Below are 5787 nucleotides of genomic sequence, written 5' to 3'. Positions count from 1 at the left end.
TTGCCAGCAGTGTGGGCAGAGCCCAGCCAGATCCTGGACACCAAGGGAGTAGGAGCTGTGCAGGTGACAAACCAAGGGAGGAAGCGACTCCGGAGGAAGGCACTCCCGAGAGGAAAGTCGGGTCAAAGCCCCCTGTGTTTTGCCTCCCCAGGCCCTTACAGGGGGCTTCACAGGGCCTGCCTTAGCTTCAGGCAACCACAAGTGGGAGGACGAGGGCCTCCAAGATGAGCGCTCCTGGAGGAATAGTGGTAACCTCTTCTGTCAGCCCTCTTCCAGCTCCCAGCCCAGAACCTGGTGTACTATAGGGCAGTGACCCTGTGGACAAGGAAGGAGAGCCAATCGAAGCATCCCAGCACCTCCCAAGAAGGGCCTACTACTCGCCAGGGATGGTGCAATTGAGGTGGGAGATTTAAAGGGCCTGGGCAGAGGTGGCGGTGGCCGGAAAGGAAGTGGCGTGCGCGGAGGGACCCTGGAAGAGGGGCGGGCTGGCTGGTGGCTACCGCCGAGCATCACCAGCCCCGCAGCCGCGCGCGGACGGACCGCGCGCTCTGGGCTGCGGCGCCGCGCACGCGCGCCCTCCTCCGCTCCCCCGCCCGCCCGCGCGGCCCCGGCTCCCGCGCGCGCGCGCACTCGAGGCCTCCCTTGTGCGGCTCCTCCATTCGCTACGTGCAGAATGGCCGTCGGCAGCAGCTGCAGCGCGGGGTGGGAGGGGGAGGAGGGAGGGGAGGCGGCGCTCGGCCTGGGGGAGGGGCCGCGCCGCGCCCGCGGGGAAGGGGAAGGGGAAGGGGCTTGAGGGGCTTGAGGGGCAGGCCCCCCGAGCGGGGCGACCAGGCGGACGGCCCGGGTGGGCTCCGTGCTTAGCCCGGGTCCCCCTCCCCCGCCAGCTCCTTTCTGCGAGCGAGACCATTCCGGCCATCCTCCTGCTCCCTTCCGGGGATTCCTGGAAGGCAGCGGATCCAGAGGGTTGCTCCCCTCCCTCCCCGGTGTTGTTCCCCTCCCAGAATCCAGAACCCCAGACTCAGGAAAGAACGGCCCCTGCTGTCCCTTCCTCGCTTTCGGTCCCAATCACGTTGTCAAGCTTTTGTGTGAACCGACCCAGCTGTAACCCTTCCCCACTCGGCCTACCATGAGGCAGAGTCCCTGAGAGGTGCTGCAGCCTCGCTGCCCTCCGTCCTCCTACCCACCTGGAGGCAGGGTGGACCCCAGGACATAGGTGCCCCCTTTCCGCATGGAAAAGGCCAGCATCACCCTGCTCCCAAAAGCAGAGTCACAGAAAGGTCTGGTGGAACCTGCCGCTGCCCAGCAACGTCAGGACGACCGAGTCGGCAGGAATTGGGTGGTGTTACGGTGTTACAACTGAGCACCCTTGCAGCAGGTGTGTACCTGTCTATAAAGGGCTCCCCGGGAACGTAATGGTGAGCAACCACCAAGAGCTGGATCCTGTAACCCATGAGCTGTCTTGCCAGGATTCCAGATGTGGCCCAGATGTCCACAGCAGTCCCTCCCACAGGGTGGGACACAGCTATTCTATGCAGCCCCTCCCAACCCTTCTCCCAAGGTCAGGGAAGGAAAGCCGGCCACCTCCAGGGCACCCTCCTCATTCAAGATGCAGAAAGAAGAGATGATGGCTCCCCTCAAGTTCCTTCCTGCCCGAAGCCACCAGGGTTCATTCTGTGGTCTAACTGCTAGCCCTCTACTGACAGGTTAAGTCTAGATCCCCAGAAAGAAAGGCAAACTTCCCAGGGCCCATTCATCTCTAGAGAGAGAGAGAGAGAGAGAGAGAGAGAGAGAGAGAGAGAGAGAGAGAGAGACTGGACTTACTCGCCCTACACAAGGAAGGATTCTCGTCCATCTCCCTAGTGGCCTCGGTCCTTGGGCAGCGCCCTCTGCTGGCCAGTGCAAAGTGCGGGAAAGAACAAAGTCCTGCACATGTACGCAAGGAAGATCTAGGGAAGGGGACAAGGGGCAGAGAAACAAGTGAGGACTTTAAGCTCCCCTATCAAAGCCCATGCATACATTAAGACGAGCCCCTAGACGTGGGAAAATCATGACCAGCTTTACTTGGGGCTGGGGGGTAAGTAAGCTAGCAAACAGGGCTTTTGACATCCCAGAAATGGCACTCCCTGCCCTGAATGGCTCACTTGCCCTCTGTCCCTGAAACCCTTGTGCCTGCCAGACGGCCTTCCCTGCCACCTCCTACCAGGACAACATGCTGGAAGGCCAGGTCTGGTACCCTGAACCCAGGAGCTTAAAGAGAGGGCACCCCAAGACTTAAGCGTGCAACTGGCAGTAGCTGTCTCTCGCACTTCACACACACAAGAGCGCTAAGCCCAGACCCCAGCGATGGCAGGACTCAAAGTAGAATTAGGCCCTGAGTCACAGCCTGGCATGAGCGTGCCTGACCAAGACTGGCCAGCTTGTCCAGAGGTGAGACTTGGGTCACAAGCCATCGTCCTACCTCCAATGCCAGGTATCCTTCCCCTCACGTACCACACGTGGGGTCAGGGCGGGGCCTGGGGTGGACTGGGCTGGGCTAGTGCTGAGGCCACAGAGGGGTGGGGCAGAAGAGAACTTAGAAAGGTTGGGAGGAACAAGGTTAGAGAGAGGAGGGACATTTGGAGTGCTGAGGGAGGGAGGCCACCAGTGTCCCCAAAGACTGGTGGCCTCTGGTTATGCCCTGACAGTTGCTTCTCTGGTCCTCAGAACCTTCAGCCAGGTCTTACCTCCAGAGGTCGTCTCCATTCCTGACCTTCACAGGCCCATTAGGGCCTGCGGCCCGGGCCAGACTTGTACTCCACAGCCTGCAAAGCCAGAGGGCCAGGCTGTCTGCACCACTCCCCATGAAGCACATGACACCGCGGCTGCCTTTTGTGGTGCCCTCCCCGCCTCACTTAACCGATTCACTGATCCACCTAAGTGGCCAGGTCCCCTACCAGCCAGCCTGGGAGGACTCCCGGGGGCGGGGTTGAAGCCCAGGAGGAACAGAGAGCTAGGCGCTTTAATTGGAGGTAATTAGTTAATCTACTCTGAAAGCAGAGGGGGAGGGGAGAGGCTTTGGGAAAAGAGGGCTCCGTACAGGCAATCTGGTGAGTCTCTTTTGGGGCACGTGCACCCACTTAAGAGGCCTCTCTTCAGCCCCAGAACAGACCGTGGGGCAGCTTTGCACGCAAAAAAAGCAGGTGCCCGGGGGGTGGAGGGTAAGCTAGGAGAACACCACGGGAAGCCAGGACGATGCAGGGGCTCTACGACAGAAACTAGTCCCTCTCTGTCACCTTTGCTTCCGGCCTCCCAAGGTCACACACATACAGCCCTCCAAGTTAGGAGCCAGTGCTCTCCCAACCCAAAGGCTAACTTTGCTAGCCCAACTAACTGCAAGAAGCCATTCCCATAACGGGGAAAGGGGCGCCGGAGGACAGAGCCCCAACCGGACCCCAGGGGGCGTGTCCTCGGCCCCAACGCGACGCCGGCAGGCAGCGTGGCGGGGACTCTGGCCGACAGCCTCCCGCGCCGCCGACCGGAGCAGCTGACCCGCTGGCGGGCGGCCAAGTTGCGGCGGGCCGAGAGGCAGCAACGTGCGGCGCGGCATGTCGCGGGCGCGGAGACAGGGAGCTGTGGGGGCGGACCGGCGCGCCGCCTCCCACTCCCGGCCCGGGCCCATTCATAAAACCCAAAGGCATTGCCCGGGCCTGGCAGGCTTGGACTCCTAATTGCAAACTCATTAAGGAGTTTGCATCTCATTTGCATGGAAATCATTTCCTGGGCCCTCAACAGAGAACTGTCCTCTCTATCCATCAAGCATCCTGTGCTCAGTTCGACCCTTCTACAGACCAAGGGACAGAAAGGGGTCTGTCTCTTGGCCAGTGCCCCTTCCCCATCCTGCCCATTTGGGAGTCCGGGGAAAGGGGGTGGTTGGCAGAGCACCCACCAGCAAGGAATCCTGCCTTCGCCCCAGGTGATCTGGCTCTGTCCCAGTGGGCCCAAGTGAGGGAGGTGCTCGCCAAGTCATTTGCCCCCCGGCTTGGCCATGCCCAGGGAAGGGAGGAGGCGGTAGGCATTGGTACGAAGCAGCTGGTCGTACCTGGCAAGACTAGGGCTGGTGGGTGAAGCTGTTCGTGCCCAGCCTCACGTACCTCCCTGCTACAGGCTATGCCCCCACCCCCACATCCCTTAACCCACAGAACAAGCGCTTAGTGACTCCAGACACAGACACCCAGTCACAACGCACAAAGGCACCCACAACTGGGCCAGCCAGCCGTCATGACCACCATCCTGGCAGCCACTCTTGATGGCAGACAAATCCTTCACAAGCCATTTTGTCCAGGGTTAGGAGAAAGAGTCTTATCCTGAGGAAGTGGGCCCAAGGGAGGGGGTCCCTTATGTACCTAAGACATGACCTTCTTTGTTACAATGCCTTTCAGAAGTCCCCAAGTGCTGGCTCTTGCAGAAGGACCTACCCAGGCAGTATGGACTCTCAACGATGGTACCCTTAGACTCGATCAGAGCTGGTCTCTGTCCTAGTCCTTCATGTATATAGTTGAGAGGGTGCTTCCAATGTGCCCTGTGTGGGGAAGGAGTATGCTTAACTGTTGAAATGAAATAGAACTGTCTAAAGTCCATGAAATCTGGTTTAGTCTAGAACACAGAATCCTGGTTCTGTATCGCCAGCAACAAAAATGAGATCACTTGTTCAGCATTTGGAATGTAAAATAAGAGCCAGCTCTTGTTCGGATCACCCCCTCCCATCTGACTCCCAACCCCTCACCCCAAAATGCAGCCCTGCTCTCACTTCCCACCTGAGCACCTGAGGTTTCTCCCTCTGGTTGCCAAGAGACAAAAGGTGGGCAAGGCAGCCGACCTAAGTAAGACTGAACTGCCCCTACCTCCCAGCCACTGCAGCATTTAGGTTTCCCGTAGAAAACGTTTGCCTGCACAATACAGGGACACTGGAAGAAAGTACTAGAACACCCCTGCATTTTCTAATATTGAATCTCACCCCTATTTTCATTTAGCATGAGTATATTACCCAAAAAAGCAATGTACAAATATTTAAGTTACTGGCCATGGTGGCATACACTTTGATCCCAGCGCTCAGGAGGCAGAGGCAGGTGGATCTCTGAGTTTGAGGCCAGCCTGGTCTCCAGAACGAGTTCCAGGATAGCCAGGACTACACAGAGAAAACTCTGTCTCAAAAAAACAAACAAAAACTTCAGTTGCAAGTATGCATGAAACTTTTTTTTTAATTGCTAGGACATGAAACTCAAAAATACCTTGAGAGGTCACTGTTTGAAACTTCAGGTGGAGTGACATGAGGGTGGCTTGTCTAGTCCATCTTCATATATGGCCTGGAAAGGAACAGATGTTGGGGACAGAGTGGAGAGGGAACAAAGTCCATCTGTAGAAGTGACAGGTGAAGAAACTGAAATGACCCTGAGGTGGAGAGATTACTCAAAGGAGGGCGTGGGCGGGAGAGTCTCCCACATGCCCTGTGTCTACAACCTGCCTATGCGTGACTCCTGGCACCCCCAAACCCACTCCAAGAAGCACAAACACTCTTCCACTTGCTGGGCTCATTATGGGTACCTCAAGAGCATAGCTATAAAGAATGTCACCGGCCATATCACTCCCAACCTTCAGGAAGCCTAGTTCAACTTGACATCCTAGAAAATGCCAGAAATCCACCTGTTGTGGGAAAAGACTCTGACTCCAGTCCTCCTTTAAGTGAGTGACAGGTCCAGTTCTCTGTTTTCTCACTTGTAATATGGGACCAACCCCCATGCCTATTCACAG

The 5787-nt window shown here is 57.6% G+C and overlaps 1 long non-coding RNA gene across 1 annotated transcript; it reads left to right on the top strand.

Annotated features, from left to right (window-relative positions):
- The first annotated feature begins 808 nt into the window (after positions 1-808).
- Positions 809-4614, top strand: LOC118239676. Its single transcript, XR_004772455.1, has 2 exons — positions 809-2427; positions 2704-4614. It is a non-coding gene; the product is annotated as an uncharacterized LOC118239676 (long non-coding RNA).
- Positions 4615-5787: the final 1173 nt, after the last annotated feature.

This window comes from Cricetulus griseus (assembly GCF_003668045.3).
Source record: "Cricetulus griseus strain 17A/GY chromosome 1 unlocalized genomic scaffold, alternate assembly CriGri-PICRH-1.0 chr1_1, whole genome shotgun sequence".
Taxonomy (NCBI): domain Eukaryota; kingdom Metazoa; phylum Chordata; class Mammalia; order Rodentia; family Cricetidae; genus Cricetulus; species Cricetulus griseus.
The sequence above is the reverse complement of the archived record's forward strand: the minus strand, read 5'-3'. Positions and strand labels throughout refer to the sequence as shown.